The 19,619-nt window shown below is 43.2% G+C and overlaps 1 long non-coding RNA gene across 2 annotated transcripts; it reads right to left on the minus strand.

The window, feature by feature from the left end:
* Positions 1-896: 896 nt before the first annotated feature.
* Positions 897-17,629, minus strand: LOC309532445. 2 transcript variants are annotated; one of them, XR_014219855.1, is made up of 3 exons: positions 16,756-17,629; positions 5,696-9,832; positions 897-2,017 (listed from the first exon to the last, which is right to left on the minus strand). It is a non-coding gene; the product is annotated as an uncharacterized lncRNA (long non-coding RNA). The 2 variants fall into 2 exon arrangements; XR_014219856.1 differs by lacking the exon at positions 16,756-17,629 and adding an exon at positions 10,175-10,603.
* Positions 17,630-19,619: the final 1,990 nt, after the last annotated feature.

The raw sequence follows: 19,619 nt of genomic DNA on the forward strand, positions 1-19,619 counted from the left end.
CACCATGGCACCGGATATGCTTAAGACGGCCCTGGGTCGAGAACATGTGACGCCATTGCTACAGCTGCACTGGCCGCCAATCTACTACCAAGACAAGTTCAGGATTTTTGAATTAATTTACAAAGCCCTGACCAACTTAGTTCTAGGGCACTTTGGGGTTTCCCAAACCATCGTATCACAACTAAATCTCCTTTTATTTTACCACACTATCTATTTTCCCCCTTTTAACAAAATACAAAAATTTAAACCAACACTCTTAAACTATTTTAGTGTTGAATGTCAAAATGAATGATGGCATATTCATAAACTGGGTTTTTTGCCAGTAGTTATTATATTGCTTCTACCTTTGAATTTTTTTAAAAAAGCATTTGGCATGAACAATGAGTAAAGAAGTAATTTGCTAATTTAGCTATCGTTGCAATAATTCTTGGCCATTCTTTTTAACTGTGGAATATACTGTAGGGGAGCATTTTCCAATCTCCAGTTCTTTTGGATGACAACGCCTATCAGCTCCAGGAAGTTGTCATCCAAAATATCTGGAGGGAACCAGATTGAAGAATGCTGCTGCCATATGATAGTATGTATCATCTACCTTTATGAGTCCCCCCTCCCCCAAGAATACTTGTAGTAGTAAGATGATGCTTGGTGTACACAGGCTTGGTTCATATTTATGGCTTCCAGTTCACAGCACATGTTCACTTTTCCTTCCGCAGCAGAGTTTTTTGTACCAGCTGCAACCTTTTGGTCTTCAGACCCTGTTGGCAATGGGTAGATCTCAAGCACTAAAAACACAACGTGACTGCACCAGGGTTAAATGGAGCGAGCTTACTATGCACATGTTACAAAGTGACCATATCTAAGCTCTAAAAGTCACATGAATATAAGAGGGACCAATCAGCGTCACAATGAATTTATTATCTAAACCAAACATACAATATCTCATGTGTGTAATAGCAGTACCACCACCATCTCAATTCTATAGTGCTGCTGACACACAAAAATATTTTGGGATATTGGCAAACTAAAGGTGGCATACAAATGTTTTAAATAAGTAATATAAATTACTTGATTTCAACAAGTGGTAACTTCATATCTTTAAAATACACTCTTCACCTTGACATCTGCCAAGGGAAAACTTGATGCTTCTGCCACATAAATGCTGCACATAACAATCCTAACCCTTCTTATCTGGGAATAAGCCCCATTGAATTCAATAGGACTTATTTTTTAGTTGATTTGGTTAGTCATGCGTAGAGCAGATCCAGTGAAAAGGAATGACTTCATTGGGCTTATGATAAGCATGACTAAGTTTTGAGCCAATCCTATATATACTATTCCAGACTGCAATTTAAATATTCCCACCTGATCATGGGAAGCTGTACAATTGTCCCAAGGTCCAAATAATTTATCTATCATGTAGCATAAGAAATGTAATTGTGCCTTTATTGAAAGGTAGTGGAAAATTGTTCTTTATAATATCTGCTTGAATGATCCGAAATTATGTCCTTCGCACAAGCATTTCTAGGGGACCATTGATGCTCAAAGTCAAACTTTCTAAATAGCTCCTTCTCTGAGAGCAATCTTCAATATTCTGAGTGTCGCTGTGGTTGTTGCTGCAAATTGCTATGTATTCATTGACTGGATCCACTGACTCACGGGATTTTTCTGTCAATTTCATGTGGTTCGCCTGTATCATGGCACTACAGGTGCTTCTCCGCCTTAGTCCCTTGCTGGTGTAGCTGGGATTCTGGTTCTCATTAAGATAGACTTTTACCTTCCCGTTTGACGTTTTTGTTTCATAGTTTCTAAGCTTCAGAAGTCTCTCACTGAAATAATCTTGCAAAGATTGGTCACAAACACTGCTTTTGGTTTTACTGTGCCCTTTAGCGAAGTGGACTGCCGAGTTACCCAGGTATCTGACTTGACCATCAGAGGTTCTGTTTGGTGGGTTTTCAAATCTTGTTCTTCCCAGATCCAGCAGTGTGAAGCAAGAGTTGGAACCTCTGGAATAATTATTCTGTTTTGGAAGAAAAGGAAAAAGTGTGGGTTAAGAAGGGCATTGTGTTGCTAATTGAATTTTATCCTTAACAAACAGGCTCCCGGGAATCCACCCTCAACAGTCTCACCCGCCAACTTTGAGTCATTCCAGTCAGGCAGACCAACCTACTAACCCACATGGGACAACTTACACGATGCATGGATTTACGAATGAAGTCAACAAGACTGGGGTCAGAGGCAACGTGCCTTTGACAAACGGTTGTTGGCGTAAAATGGTGGGAAAGGGCCACTGCTTTTATGTTCTGCTTACGGGTTTCCCACTGTGGGAGACAGGATGTTTTGGTCTGATCCAGCAGGTCTCTTCTCACCTTCTTGCAACAGCAAGGAAAAGAAGCAGTTGGGGCCGTGGCTCTGGACATTGCCATTGGTTCCCCAGCTTAGACATGGGCCTTGGCAGCTGCCCAATGCTGCCAATCTCTGATGCTGGCCTTGGATATTATTTGTCAGTGGGATCATAAAAACGGTCACTTCGAACATGATTTATATGTATACTTGCCATAACTGGTGTGTGTGTGTGTGTGGGTGGGTGGGTGGGTGGGTGGGTGTACATTTGTGTGCCAAACACTGCAAGCAGAAGTGTTTGGGGGAATAAGCGGGGAGGGGAAGAAGGCTCAGGATTTCTTACCCCATCCCTATTGGCAATGACATAAATAAACACAGTACTGTAAATTGTTATCAACACAAAGCATATGGCTCAGTAAAATGTGAGCACATGCTTAACATTGAATTAAACTGGACTTCAGCATAGTCAGTTTTAGCTGAATTGTGACCAAAGAGTTGCAAAATTTCACTGAAAGACAAAGAGCGTAATCCAGAGGAAAATAGCCTCCCTTGAATGCTATTGAACTACTGGAATTTAAGCACTTTGCTGCAGACTTAAACTCATTTGTTGTTTTAAAGGAATGCAGACATGCCTACTTGAAGACATCCAGATATTCCGCCCCCCTCCTCTCCCCTAGAAAAATAAATTCTAGTTTAGCTAACAGTTGAATGTTATTGTAACTAAGGTAGCTACCTTGAGATTCAAGGACTTCTATGGCATTTATTACCATCTAATATTATAAAAGCGCATGAAGTGCGTTATTTTTCTGATTCTGTATTGCTAAGGTGCTTGCTGCCTTGGAAACTAATTACACTGATACTTGAAGTTAAAAATAGCAAAACAAAGAATGTATTCCGACTCAGTAAAAAAAAAATCTGGCATTGATCAGAATAGCTGATTTACATTTTGATGTGATTATATTGAATATATAAATATTGCTTTGCATATTCTCCAAGCTACCAGCTGTGTACTTGCTAACTTTCTGCCAGTATTGTAGGGGGTGGGAGGGAAGGTGAAAGAGGGCTATTCTATCACCGCTGCTGAGAAACCAGGCAGCTTTATCCCTCCCTCAAAAGTCACTCAGCAGCTGCCACTCTGCAGACTATCTGGACTGTTTTCATCCTAGATGCTTGTTATAAGGCTCCTGGACATGTTTTCGACCCTCCTCCTTCCCCATACCTTTTTCCTTGTGTGCCATGATGTATTTTATACAGTAGCCCCACAGGCAGGAACTGTGATACTAGTGGCCTTGCAAAACACTCTGGGAGCTGTTTTGGCTAAAAAGCAGGGTAAAAACCTTTAAATCAATGCACAAGGCAGAAAAGCAATGTGTATAGCTGACAGCCAGTCTTGGCTATTTGAAGAATCTGTTTACTCATATTTGAAAAGAATGTGTCTGTTGTACTCACATTTTAAATTTTTAGGTGTACACTTAAAAGAGCTCAGGTGTACAGCCAAATATATTTACTGCTTTTCAGTAAATGTGTTTAGGATTTATGCTGTGCATGAACTAAGCTAGTAGTAGCTAACCTTTCTGTCAAAATACTCTTTAAAGGCCAGCTTGAACAGATATCTGTATGTATGTATTTAGGTGTTTTGCTTGTTTTAGTATAAGCAGCTTACTCCTTCAAAGGCTAGAGCCAAAACTAATATTAAAAGGGCTTTTATAAATGCTCCAAAATATCCCAAGATATTTGCAGTTGCAGGCCTATTATGGTACCCCTCTATTCTTCCAGTTTCTTATATTGTCGTGCTGCATTCCACTACAGATATACAGCATTTGTCTCTTTAGAGAGTCATCAAAATGTGTAGTGGCAGATGAGTCACCCAAAATATTGGATAACATAAGGACAATAACTGCGACATAGCCAATTTTAACCCGAGATTGATTATTTCCTTCTCAAGGAGCAGTCACACAAAACGGATCATGTTTTTCAAAAACCAAGGCTAGCTGGTTACACTTAGTAAATGGGTTGAGACAATTTTAAGCCACCTGTGATTGATTATTTCCTTCTCAAGGAAAAATATCATATAAAATGGGTAATGTGGTTTTTTTTTAACCACCAAGGCTAGCCAGTGACACGAGTAAATGGGTTGCACAACATATAAATCTTCAGAATAAAAATGAAATGAAAATAAAATGCACACGGCATATACAGCAACAGTAAAGCCTTCATCCTTTTTCTTTTAAAATAGTATTCAGTGGTGGTGATGGGAAGTATCCCAGATTTGTTATCTATATTCACATTTAAGCAACATCTACGCAGGAATTCCTTGATTGCGGCTCTTTGAGGAAGCCACTTTAAAGTAAAGCAGAAGCAATCAAAATGTACCCCTAATCAGAATGTCTGTGAGAGTTGATTCACATTGTCCTTCAGTGTAGAGCGGGGTGAATATTTTTCTTTCTTTTGGGGGGGTCTTTTTTAGTCCAGATTGTGCTAATCACCTGCATAATTCATCTGAGTGCAAATCAGATTCCGGCTTGCTGATCTCAACCCACAGCAGAAACAACTGCTGCAATGTGTGTGCCGCATTGCTCTTTGTTCATGTGGCAAACCATTCAGGCAGTGCATTCATCCCACACCTAGAAAGTGCCGCTTTGTCTCAGGACCAAAAAGTGGCACAGCAACAGTAACTAGGCTTCCCAATTACACCATTTTATTCATGCAGTCTACTGAGCATGTGCATGATGAATGTAGGGCCTGCCACATGAACTGGCTTCCACTCCCCAACCTGCCCCATATGGAGTTATGCACCATGGATTATTTGTCTCAAAAGGGCTCCAGTGGGAGTTCAGTCATTAAATGGCGCTTCCTCGTGAAAAGCCCCTTCCTAACTTTTTTCACGATCTTCCTCTCGATTCCAGGACAAAGAATAGCACAATGTGGGGGTTTTAGACAACTACTCATTCTCTCCTTTGCCTTTGGTTGACCAGACGATTGTTACCAACCACTGCCCTAGATACGTCCCCCATCAACTACCAATAAAGTCATCTGTGATTAGTATTTATATATTGCATACTAGTTGACTAACAAAATTGCAGTCTTGGTGTTCCCAGAGTGGCCACCACTATAATATGATTGGCTACATGTTTGATGAATTATATTTGTGAGTCTATAGCAATGTTCTCTGGGCGATGAAAAAAATGAAAACAGCTGATCAACACTATTAATTGTATCAAAACTGATTTAATACTGAAGAAACGTCTTGCACAAGCTCTTGATGATCTCCCAAGTCCCCTCTTTTATGGAGTGACAACAAGGGATTGCTGTGTAAAGCTTGCACATTCTTGCAGAAACATCTCTGGATACCTACCTTAACATCCTGGAAGCCTGGATATTCCGGGATGCTTGGTAAGGTGCAGATGGTGAAACTATTTGACCGCCTCCGCCGCCAAGACCGACTCCTTGAAAGATGGCATTGCCCTGCATCAGTTGGCTTTTCATTGTGGCAAAACATTGTACGGTCTTTCAGAAGGCTGGCCGCTGGGCGCATTTTCGAATCTCTTTGCTCCATCTCAGCACTTTTGCAAACTTTGAAATGCCAAACAAGTTCCCTCTCTCTCTCTCTCTCTCTCTTTGGCGTTTCAGTCATTTAAAAACCATTTGATAGGCTGAGGCCGAGTTGCTGCGTGGGTGCTGCACTAGGTAGCTGTTGAGAGGCTGCTGGTGTGTGTAGCTCTCTGAAGCGCCTGTGAATCTGAAATGCTGTGGCCCTTAATGCTGCATTTATAAGCTGCCAGCCCTCAGTGGCAAGATGGCAAGTCACCAACGCAAATGGATTTTAGGTGTGGGGGCATTTGCAGGGATTACGAAAGCTCTGCCTTCTGGTGTTAAATTCCCCACTGCCGTCAAATTGCGCCAGACCTGATGCAAGCGCCGATGTGATGACAATTACAGAGGATCAACAGCAGGCTATGTACGCAAGCAGAGCAACTGGTGTCCCCAGGATGACATCAATGAACATTGATTCTTTGAGATGCTTGCTCTTAGTCACGAAGCTTAGCAAAGCATTTATGAGCTTATGCTAAATGTGAGATAATGCCGGCATGTGAGCCTGTTAACCCACAGGTCAAAAGGTATACTGTATAGTGTGTGTGTGTGTGTTAAACAGGAGTTAGTAAAAATAAAAAATGCAAAGAAAAGTCAAGCAGTTGGGGAGGACTTTTTTCTTCTTCTGCAGTTCCGCTTATTAAGAGAAGGCAACGTGCCTTAATATTAAACTCTATTTTTTCTTCAATTAAGAGGCCACTTTTCTGTGCAAAGGTCGATCTGACAACCTTAGATAAGGATACTGACCAAATTTCTGGGCCAGAAGGAAGCACAGACCCTTTGCACACCCATAATCTGGGTGCTTCCAGCCAGAATTAATACATTGCTTCTTGAACTGTTTTACTGCCCGTCGATCAATGCCCTAAAATGAATACTGTACTCTGATGTGCAGACCCTTGTATGTACAAAAGCTAAGTTTTGCATTCTTCTCATTGGTAAATGCTCCGCCCTGGAAGTCTTCAAACTACACGTAACATTGTTCACACTTCTAGAAAAGCACACTGATTGTGATGGGAAAGCACTAGCAAACACATGGACACTTGTGCTCCCAGCTCAACAACTTTGGCTCAAGAACTTTAGTCAATCCAACGGGTAGATCACTGCCAGTTTTTTAATAGTGGGAGTAGATCACAGTCTCTTGAAAGTTGGACATGCCTGCTCTAGATCGTTTGATCTTATGCTATCATAAGAAGATGACTGTATGGATCCTGTGTTATTTAAATTTGGTACTGCGATGTTATATCTTCACCTTTTTTGAGGTATATAACTGCAAACTTAGCACACACCCAAAATTACTGAATAGAATCCAATGAGAGTCTTTTCTAGGGCCATGATTTCACAGAGTCTTTTAAAAGCAACACCCCTAAATTGCCCTTCCCTATGCCTGTAGCTCTTGGTGCCTGTTCTTGGGATGGTGGTGCTCTTAACAGTTTCCCTCATCAGATCAGAAGCGGCCACATCTTATGTAGGCGAGACCTTGCAGAAGGTCACGGTGACACATTGCCTCAGTCCCCAAGGGGACAACTTGTGTGAAGTCTGCTTTGTGACAGAAGGTCCTTTACACAGCTGAGGAGAAAGAAAAACAGCAGCAGCAGGAGTCGGGCTAATTCCACATGTGACACAAGGAATTATTATTTCTGTCTTGTAAAGCTGGGGATCAAGGTGCTAATGATACAGCTCACGGTTGTCATCTGATTCGGAGGAATAATTAATTGCTCCACAAAATAGCTGCAGTTGATGCCGCTGCTTTTTATGTGAGGAGGCCTATTATAAACTAAGAGGCTTCACCCGGGCCTCTTTACAAATGCAGCACTTACTGTCAGCACAGAAAATGAAGCCTGCAGATCCCAAACCTGTTATTATAATTGCTACCTTTCCTCATCGAAACACATTTCCAATCCTTCTTCCCCCCCCCCACCCAAAAACCTGACGCCTCACTGTGTTGAGCAACCTGCATCTTTCCATCAAAATTGCTCGTTGTTCTTAATGAGACTGTGATGGAGTCCCTGAGAAGGTGTCACTTATGCAGAGGCCTGGTGGGAAGGAAGATGGCGGGGTCCCACTTTAATCAGAGGTTTGGGCTCTGTTCCCAGGAGCTTGAAATCGGAGTCTGCAGCGAGTGCTCACTTATAATCCCACACGCTCTGCTGTACCTTGCCATTACTACACAGTGAGGAGGGCAGGAAATGCATTTCTGTCTCTGCAGTAAAGCTACGTATCCTGTTTAACATGAAAGGTTATCATTAGTGTTCTTATTTCAATTCTTTTATCCTCAGATGAAAGGAAATGCAGATTTCTGCAACATATAGAGTGGCAAGCATGTTCTGTGCAGGAGGGCAAAGCCAAGAGAACGGTTAACTGTATGGAACATTTTCTCAATGCTTGAATTATGAGGGCTGAATAAAACCTACAAACAGCTGATGGGCATTGCCATTCAAATGGTGTGTGCACACTTGTATCATGTGATTAATTATGTGGGGTAGGGCTTACCTGCCCCCCCCAAAAAAAATATTTTATCCAAGTTGGCACCCCTGGGCACCCCAGTAAAGCCACATTAAATAGCTAATATGGCATCAAAAGCAAAAAAAAATCAAAACCCCAAAGCTGCAAAGAGTCAGAGGTTTATCCCCAATCTGGGAACATTCTTATCCCCAAGAAAACTTCTATAATTTGAAAATTGCAACCCCAAGGCACCTAAATATACTTTTTATTTGCATTAATCACATTTTTATTCCACTGCAAGATGGCTCCTCAGTCCCCTTAATCTGAAAAGCTTGCATTGTAACTGCCAGGCAACAACACATGCAAACAATCTTCTCTTTAAATCATAGATGACTGAAGGACCATTTTGCCAAAGCCCTTGAGACAGAGCAGCTGCAGGACTGATCACACCAGTACCCTCAGAAAGCAGCCTAAGCACTTCACACCGATGTATCCCAAAATCAATGAACAGGTGTAGTACCTGAAGGGTATGTTAATAATGCCCCTGTCAGGTGACTTAAATAAAAATGAATGGCAAAGAAAGGCAAATGCCAATTGGGTGCTGAGTGGAGGTGAGCCAGAGATGAACGAGTCAACAAAAAATAAAATGAAATGGGCGCTCAGCCAATCACCGACTTATAGTGATTTCTACACACTAGCCGTCTCTCTTGATCTGCCGCCTGAGCCAAGGGGCTCATCTTGCCTCATAGAAGGACTGAGCCTGTTTCCATATGATTCACCATACCATGTGAATCAGAGCCAGTATGGTACAGAATATAGGGAGTGTCAGGTTGGAACTAAGGAAATCAGCCATGAAATTCACTGGAAAGTCTTGGACCAGTCACTGTCTCTCAGCTTGATAAAATGGCCAATGGGGGGGAATATGTACATTTGCAACAGCTGTGATCCTTTGGGGAAGAACTGGGAAAACATGAAGCAACAGTGAAGCAATAATCAGCACAGCGCTGAGGGTAAGCATGCTGGGCTCATGAACCAATGGTTTCCCCAACCCTCCTCAATTATATCTCATCACTTTTACTTGCACAGGGTGGAGAGTAAATGTCAAAAGGCAGCTTGATGCAAAACTTCTCCTTTAACACAGGATTTACCCTTGTTCGATAAGGCCTGGGTTGTTCTGTTCATGTAAGTGTTAAGATGAGATCTGTCCCTTTAAATAAATAGTGTTGGACTTATACATAGGCTTTGTTTCACTCTCTTTGTCTGTCTGTCTGTAGCCTGAGGCGACATCAAATTTACCCTCACCAGGGAAAGATTCTGAAAGTAGGTCTGAAAAAGCACCTCAATACTTTGTCCAGTGCATTAGGCAGTAATAGATCGCTGTCCAAGGCATTTCTTTCTCAGAGGAAGTGTTAAAACGCTGGTGTGAATCAAAACATCAAGTTCCTGGAGTGAGAAAGGCCTGCAGGGAAAAGAAAGAAAAGCCAAACAGATGCTGCTATTTTTGTGCATAGTGCAAAATGAGTTTTTCCCTCTCGCCATAAAAACAATGTCATATACCATGTTGCTTTTCTTAGAAAAAAGGTGGCCTTTTTGATCAGCAAGGGACTCTTGAAGCAACATACCAAAGTGGAAGGGACTCAAAGGTCTTCTATTCTAGTAACTTTCCCTAAATAAGGCCGTCCTATACAGCTTAGGTTAAAGACTTAAAGACCCTATTGCTGCATATGAACTTGCCTAGGTTCTGAGATCGTGTTTGCGTCACAAGGCATATGCTCCCTTTGAGTAGCACAGTAAACCTCACCTTTGGGATGTGCTAGTCCTTCTGCACAGCAAAGGAATGACAGTACACTTGAAGGACATCTGAGCAGACACGACAGGATGCAACACATGAAAATGAAACAGGAGGAGGAGCAATGTCAACGCAGAAACTTAAGTGCAAGCTTCATCCTGATTGTGACATCCTTGCCCTCCTGACCTTGCTCCCACTTGGAGGCAGAGGGCTGCCCAGCAACAGCACTGTCAACACTGCACAACAGAGCAGCTTTGCATGGGCTTCTCCATCTCTGATCCCACCTGTGGCAGTCTGCACTGACACATTTTGGCAGGATGCATACAAGCTTCTACACCAGAGGTCAGCAAACTTTTTCAGCAGGGGGCTGGTCTGCTGTCCCTCAGCCCTTGTGGGGGGGCAGCCTATGTTTTGAAAAAAATATGAACCAATTCCTATGCCCCACAAATAACCCAGAGATGCATTTTAAATAAAAACATTCTACTTATGTAAAAAACATTTTGATTTCTGAACTGTCCATGGGCCGGATTTAGAAGACCAGGGGGTTGGACTCGATGGCCCTTGTGGTCTCTTCCAACTCTATGATTCTATGATTCTATGATTCTATGATCCCGGGGCTTAGTTTGCCTACCCATGTTCTACACCGTAACCCGTATTCTACACCGTAACTTTGCACTGTAAATACCTGATCTGTTAGGTATATAATACTATCTTATGGGAAGAAGGAGATTTCGTTCCTCTCCCCATCACCACCACCTCCCAAATCTCACTTTGCCACCAAGCCTTTAATCCTAGTCTCGCTGTTCTCTCCACCGCCCCCTTTCGCACATCCCTTTGCCTTTATTAGATAGCTAATGCCGAAGCAGATGGCGCTCATTTAGCAATGCAGGTCAACTTGGAGGGTGGAAGCTGCTTGGAGCACGCAAGCGTCTCAGCCCAGATGGGTCACATGCCGACAGTGTAATCACTTGTTTAAAAATAGAAGCATAGATCCCCTCTGATTACATTCGTACCTCTTTGTGCTTCTGGGCCAGGAAATCATTGCGGACTGTTGTAGAGGAAACAAATTACAAATGCTTCGACGCAAGGAAAGGGAGAGTTATGTGGGTTGCGATATTCAGAGAGGAACAGACACATGTTAAACCTCTCCCAAAAACAGAAGCAGCAGCAGCAGCAGCAACAGCAACACTGTTGGCTTTTTGTTAGAATTGGCATCCCTAGGCAGCTCAAATACAGAGGCGGGGGGTCTGGTAGGGCATGTGGGGCACTGCCCCACCAACCTCAGCCTACCCTCAGCCTCCCTCACCTACTTACAACTTACAACCAGTCCAAAGCACGTCAGCCCTGGCTGTGAGCTTCCTCCTCCTCTGTCTCCATGCTGCCCCTGTAGGTCGAGCCATATCTGTCAGATGATGGTCAGTGGTTGTGTGCTACTGAGGATGGAGCAGGGACAAGCAAGATGCATCCTGTCAGGCTGCCCAGAGTCCTCCATTTCATTGCCCTGCTTGGCAAGGGGCCCAGGACTGCAGCTCCCAGGATTCCACTGGGAGGAGGAAGGACTAAAAACGTATGCAGCATAGTGGTTAGGGTGTCAGACTAGGGTGTGGGGGGCCAGGGTTCAAATCCCTACTTGGCCATGAGGCTCACTGAGTGACCTTGAGCCAGTCGCAGTCCCTCAGACTAAGCTACCTCACAGGGTTGCTGTACAGGTAATATGGAGGGAGGGAGTGGCATGCATGCTACCTCAAGCTCTTTGGAGAAAAAGGTGGGACATACAATGTAATAAAGAGATAAATCAATAAAGCAGTGATAGCTTTGCCGAAGAAGAAAGTGCTCTTTTACTAACACAAGTCAGGGCACCTCTGCTTTTAACCGATTCTCCTCCTGTTTACTGCAACCTTCCTGCCATTTCCAGTAAGGGAAAGTCACTAATGGATACAAACCATAGTCTTATAATTTTTATTTTTTGGGGGGGGGTTTAAATTAAATAAATAAATAATTTCACCTTTGAGCAGGGCTGGAGAACCTCTGGCCCATGGCCCTAATTTGGCCCATGAGACCCCATTGGCCATGCCTACCTGCCCCTGCACCAGGTATCTTGCATGATGTCATTGTGGTGTCATCTGGCTCCACCCACATATCAAACTTGGCACTTGGGTGAGGATAACAATCTGGCTGGCCGGCCAGATCCAGTCTATCACCACCTTAGGACCTTCCAAACAGAAACATCACTTTGCACAGCACAATCTTATCTGTTTTCACTCAGAAGTAAGTCCCGCTTTTTCATTCAATATGGCTCCCACCCAGCTGCTAATAGGATGGCATTAGGTTGCATTAGGGCCTCAGGTTTTTAAGAATGTGTAGCTAGCAACTGCATTCATAAGGACCAGATCAGTCATCTGCCTACGAGGGAAACAGAGAGGAGAAAGAATGGCCCCCCTGTGGGGCAATGCACCTGGCTGTTAACCAGAAAGTTGGTGATATGACCCCACCCAGGGACGGCTGTGGGCAGGATTCCTGCATTGCAGAGGGATGGTCTAGAATAGATGATTTCTCGGTGTCCCTTCCAACTCTACCATTCTATGATTCGGTGAATAGCAGTAAACCTTGTGTGACCAGTGTGGTCAATGTTGTTGTCTATAGGAGGAAAAGTCTCTGGAAGTGGTGTAAGCCAGCGGGAGGATAGCTATACAGGCCCAGAATAAGAATAATTTGTTTGTTTGCTTGCTTGCTTTTTAAAAATGAAACTACATATTTTACATTTTTAAAAAATAAAATGGAAATGGCAATTTCTCCTTAAAACACACTGCCAGTCCCAACATAACCTTTTTGTTCCTGTGTATTGCTGAGAATAACTCAGCAACAACATACAGTGGTACCTCGGGTTAAGTACTTAATTCGTTCCGGAGGTCCGTTCTTAACCTGAAACTGTTCTTAACCTGAAGCACCACTTTAGCTAATGGGGCCTCCTGCTGCCACTGCGCCGCCGGACCACGATTTCTGTTCTCACCCTGAAGCAAAGTTCTTAACCTGAGGCACTATTTCCAGGTTAGTGGAGTCTGTAACCTGAAGCGTATGTAACCCGAGGTACCACTGTACTACAAACAGAGGTAAACGTGCCTTCCCTGCCCCCCCCCCGTTTGCATTCTCACACAGCCCACTGCCATTATTACAGGTCTCTAACTACAGCATAGAACAGGAGTGCCACCTGCTGTCTATTTCTTGCCATCAATCCTACATAGTGAAATATCCTATCATTTCCTCCTTGAGGGGCCACGTGACTCATAGGCAGATTCAAACGGGGATGCAGAAGATCAGACTGCCCCAGTTCAAGGAGATGGGCTGAAACTGGATGGTATCCAATGATGCAAGGATCTCTGTTTATGCAATGGGACTTTCCCTCCCTTCCTCCCCCATGCATGCCCTCCATAAGTCGGCTCTGGGGGTTTGGGATGACCCCTAGAAAATATTTGGGGTCACACAGGGGAGGAGGGAGATGGGGGAAAGTCCCATTGCACACACATAAATCTTTGCTTTGTCCTGACTTGGTGCTACACTGGATACAATTATTTATAAGTCAGTGGTGGAACAAATGCCTAGCATTCCAAAGGTCCAGGTTCAATCCTGGCCATCTCAAGGCAAGGCAGGGACAGATTTCTCTGCCATTCAGCGTCTACTGTACATCAATGATCTGACTCAATATAAAGTAGACTTTCTGTCTCCAGTATATATTTCCCACCCTTTAAATTATCTGGCTCACTACATACTCTCTTGTGCTAAGATTACTCTCTCTCTTTGAACTTCTTTGAACCTCAGTGCTAAGATGAATAAATTTGTTGCCTCTTTCTCTTTCTCTCTCTGCTGCACAAAAACACAGTACAGAGCTGGCTTGAGGTCATGACCCTGGGGTCCACTGGTGACCAGAACACAGAATCAGAGACTATAGTATCACTGGCAGAATAGGCAGTCTGAATTCCTGGTTCTGAGCGATCAGGTGGTCGCTGGCAGGCAGGGGCAAGTTGAACCAAATCCAACAGTATCAGAGTCCACTGAACTGGAAGACCCTGATGGGTATCTTCCCCAGCACCTGAGAAACCAAACGAGTTCCACACTACATCACCAGTCTAATGGTGCAGGACAAGGACCTATCTGCAGCCCAGAAGGCTGGCCCTTTAAGACACTCCAGATTCCAAAAGGAAACAGCACAGGTGAGAGGAAGTGGAGGCAGAGGCTCAACAGGCTCCAAGACTGTATAACAGGCTTGAAATTACACACACACACAAAGTTATGCCAGGGAGATCTTCTGAAATGCTGTACATCAGTTGCCAGTTATCTGAGGCTCTTGTTCAGCTTTTACAGTAAAATGTGTTTTATTTTGTTTTTTCAGAAATTGGAAGAGAATCAAAACAACAAATGCAACCGTTTGTAAAATATATATCTATATAAATGCCGTACTCAGCAAATTGCATCACTGCTGTGTACATTTTAGGGAGGCCTCAGATTATTGCTTTATCCAAGGTTCAGAATACAACGGTAGGATTTTTAAGCTTACAGCATTGTTGGCCCAGCTACAAAGAATTATCATTTCCTTTCTGCCTTTGCCCAGGACCTGATGATAACTCCAAAAATAACAAGATTCCTTAGGGTTGGAAACTCGAGTTCAAAGAGATTTTGTTCATGTTTTGTAAAAGATACACAGATATTCTCCCAAATGGAAAATACTTAAAAGGTTTAAACATGACATGCAGCAAAAGAAAGAAAGAAAGGCCAATCCTAAAATGGAAATAATTTGCTTAATCCTTTGCAGGGGTTGCTGTACTGTCATTTACAGGCAGTCTGTTTACTTAGTCTATTACCATCTCTGAGGGACTTTATAAAAACACAAATCAGAGCCAGTTGTTCATTGATTTCTTTTCCAGTAAAATACAAAGCAGGAACATTACATCTGAAGTGGACGGCAATCAATTTATGGGTAGGAAAAATGTTTTAAAATATGGATAATAACTTCCTTAGTAAATCTAATGGAGGTTCCCCCTCCCCATAACCCAAATTTACACCTAATAGCCAGCATGATTTACTGGAAAGTGAGCACAGGAACTAATTACTGTAAGTTGAACATTGTCAAATTCAGAACAAAAACAAAAAGAGGTTTTTAACTGCTAGAGATGTTAACATTTTGAAATATCCCTGCAAGAGTGATCAAGGCAAAGGCAACAACTTTATTCAGCAGATCAATTTATACAAAGATATTGAGGTCAGGAAGCACACTGCCCCAATACGCACAAAGAGATAGTTTTACACACACACACACACACACACACTTCTTCTGGGGCATCAAAAAGTATAGGATATTAGTGGGCATGGAGATGTTTCCAGTATATTTCGCTTGAGATGTTTTAGCACATGGGCTTTGTTCACACTTAGAATTTGACAAATGATCAGGTATGGAGTCAGGAAGATTTTTTCCCCACCAGATCAAAACAGCAATGATGTGGGACATTTCTTGCTTTTCCTTCCACTGTGTGGCTTGGCTTGTTTGCCTGAAGCATCTTGAGTTACTTGCTCAGAGTCTATACAAACCTGTGGGCTCACGGGGCTGCGCTGTGCCACCTGCCTGCCCATGCGAGGGGCAGCCTGACCAGTCGACATGCCCTTTGGCAGGAACATCCCCCTGAACACTGGACAGGTGGCCATTCAGTGAGGGGGCTCGGGACGTGCTGGCAAGGCACGTCCAGGGCCCAGAGCCCCCAGAAGCAGGCAGGGTGGGACAGAGATCCCTGCAACTGGTTCACACACCCTGAAAATTGTGTGTCTGGGGCTGCGCTCTCCCCCCCCCCCCGTCCCATGCTACACCTTTGCCTAACAGCAGTGTTAGTCCTAAAAACTATTCGGAGTGCTAATGCTCAGGCCAGGAACATGTGAAGAAATACAGGTCACAGCTACACAATACAGTTAAAGCACATTTACAGCACATGGCTTTCTCCAAATAACCCAGGGAACTGGAATTTGTCAAGGGTTCTGGGAACTCTAGCTCTGTGAGGGGATCAACTACAGTTTCCAGGATTCTTTGGGGGAAGAGTTATATAAGGTAATTTAAATTTCAGTTGTTACTTCTGTTGATGGTAGTGGCAGTAAGCTTCCAGTCCCTGTAAACATTTACCTGGGAATTGAACTTAATGAGACTCACTTCTGAGCAGATACATAGGAGCGCACTGTAAAAGGCTTGCAGCAGCAGCAGCGAGGGCATTAGAGCAGGCAAGAAAAGGAAAATCCTATCCATTCACTTCCGAGATAACAGACCTTCTGAAATTTCCCTGACCAGGGCAAGAATGGACATGAACAACTTGCTTTGTCACACTTTTGAAATATGATTTAATGAGGAACTGTTACTTGAATATGCCCTCCCTTCCTACTCTACACACTCAACAGAAGATTGAAGGGTTCTACTTGTCAATCATTGTGATGTGGAGAATATGCTAGCTTTGATCTGCAATGCTCATTGACTACAAAAACATAGAAATCTGGTTGGCTGCTTGAATGCTGCTTGATATTGTTTAATCAACAATGACAGTCCTACATGACTTGCAACTTACCAAGTTGAACGCAGCACACCAGCTATGGATGTTGGCCAGCGAGAGCTGATCAAACATGCTAGTTCCGTTTGGCAGCGTGGGACCACAAAATCAAGGCAGCTGTCTCAAGCATATGGTAGGACATCACACTTGGCTGGCTGGCTGAGTTTGCCTTGGCAGATCACAGGTAGATGCAGGCCTGAACTGCGTTAGTCACAATCAAACACACAAATCGCTACGGCTGTTTTACAAGTGAAGCTAAGAACAACATTCATGAATGTCACTTATGTGAGAAAGTGAATGACGGGCGTTTTTAAATTGAATCGGCTGCAGGGAACAGAGCAGGAGCGAGGCTGCATGGGAAGCAGGGCGGTAAAGGGACATTGGACATTGCTTTGAGGTAAAGGGACATTGGAAGGGAAGGATGTGGGGGGAAGAGCCGTTGCAATTTGTCATTTGAAGCAGTCAGTAGGATTGGCCCCAGGGTAAAGAGAAGATAGCTTGGGTTAGGCATACGATTAAGAGGTTTCAGAGGTTTGTGTGTAAGAAGATGCTCCTATCATAAGTAGTGCTATATTAACAAACAAGCTTAGCTTGGTGTTAGATGATGATGATGATGATGATGATGATGATTTGTACCCCGCACATCTGACTGGGTTTCCCCAGTCACTCTGGGCAGCTTCCAACAAGATTAAAAACACATTAAAACATCAGTCATTAAAAACTTTAGGGAAGACAGGACTGCCTTCGGATGTCTTCTGAACGTCAGATAGTTGTTTATCTCTTTGACATCCGATTGGAGGGCATTCCACAGGGCGGGCGCCACTACCGAGAAGGCCCTCTGCCTATTTCCCCTTTTCTCCCAAATAAAATCCATTAAACCTGGCTTGTCTTTCAATGATCTGAACACTCACCCCAAAGCAAGGCATTCACAGTAAGAGAATGTGGCAGCATATTCTAGTAAGTGTGCCTTTTTTGCTTTCTGTTTAAAGGATAGGGAGGGAGGGAGGGAGGGAGGGAGGGAGGGAGGGAGGGATGAAGGAAGGAAGGAAGGAAGGAAGGAGCAATTTAATTTGTAAAATGTACTCATAAAAACTTCTCAAGCGTGTAAGAGAAATATGACAGTCTGAAACTGTCAGGAGGGAGGGTTTTTTTCATTATTTTTTTTTGGGGGGGTGGCCAATATTTTTGCAACCGAGAATATTCTGAAAAAGAGATAGTGTCTAGTCCTTTGGATAACATAGTTATTGGTGTCCTGTACAACTCTAAGGAGAGTTCTCCTAGAATATAACATGCATGCATAAAAGGAGAATGTAATAGAGTGACACTATGTTAAAACTGAGAAATTAGTACCACATTGTCACCTGTCAAATTTTATGTCCATTTAATTCTTTGAAGTAATCAGTAGAGGGTGCTGTTCCATTTGGCAATGAATTACTTTCTGCAGCATAAATCCATGTATTTTCAAAAGAATGTGATTCAGACATTGGAATTTTTAGCTAAAATAAAGAGCTTGCTGTCTTAACTGACAGCAACCTGCAATCACACAAGCATTCTGACTTAGGGCTGCCAAGTCTTAATCAGCAGCTTAATCAGTGAAAGTTTTTGTTGATTTAATTACAGACGGCACAGCTTGATATTGAAACTTATGGAGACATATTCATACGTTGGCATGAATGTGATTCTGGAGTGTCACTTAAATAAGACACCACTTTTGCTCACCACTCCAATCTCTGAGCAGTGCAAGATTCCAGGGGTTTCCAGGCACTTACCCAGGGTTCGTGCTTCCTTTGCAATGAGGTACAGAGGGTACTTGGGTGTCTTTATGATGTACGGTTTGTTTACACATGTATATAACCTGAGCCTATGATGGAGGGGTTCACACCAATAGCAGCCCAAGAGGGGCTTGCTTCCCCATATCCACAACCTTAGATTCAAACAAAGATCAAGCATTACCCTGTCTTTCTGGCTTCCCAGCCTGCTTCCACCTCCTAACTTCACTCTCAGCTCTAGCCTTAAATTACCAGCCAGTTGAGGGGGGGGGGGTGTCAATCCTTTTGATATCTAGCACAGAGCCACTTCATTTGTTCCTTTAATGGCCCATAACCCAGGTTATCACCTCACTAGGAAGCTAGTCTGGCTATTCCAGGAATTTGTATCCTTGCATAAATTTTGACGCTTGCTGGATCCAGGAATCAGAAGGGTCTCTGCATGCAAACTACTCCCCAATGAATAGAACTGGAACTTTAAAAATGCACAGAAAATGAGTCATTGAACCCATTTCAAATATTACGGTTGTTCCTCAGGGACAACTTTGATATGATATGAGAGAGAGCTTTAGTTATCATTTGAACTAAAATGATTTTTGCCCCTGAAAAAAGGCTCTTAAGACTTGAAATGTATTGGGCTAAATAAATAATCTTTGGTGCAACTTTGACGTCTTTACTTTGCATTTGATGCCCTCTCATCCTTCTATATCTGGCTCAAAGATGTGAACATGTAATTAACTCTGAAGCAATCACATTTGCAAACAAAATTTCAGATGGCATAATTGTGCATGGACATCCTCCCACACACCCCATGGTGGAAACAGCCATCTAAATCCAGATTTTAAGATCGCACTAAGAAGCTTGATGATTGGACAGCTGAATGAACAAATTTCCCCAAAGTAGTACAAGTGGCTGTGTACAACTGCAGCCACAGGGCTAGTCATTCCACATGCAAATACTATTTTAACATGGCTAATCTTGCACATCTCGGTCATCCATGCTACCACGAAGGTAGCAGAAAATAATAATCTCTAAATAAACCTGGTGTGTCTGCTGCTGCTGCTCGAGAGCAAATACTCATTCCATGCCCGGTAGTAATAGTTGCTGATTCTCCAT

This window comes from Podarcis vaucheri, assembly GCF_965113315.1.
Source record: "Podarcis vaucheri genome assembly, chromosome: 5".
NCBI lineage: Eukaryota > Metazoa > Chordata > Lepidosauria > Squamata > Lacertidae > Podarcis > Podarcis vaucheri.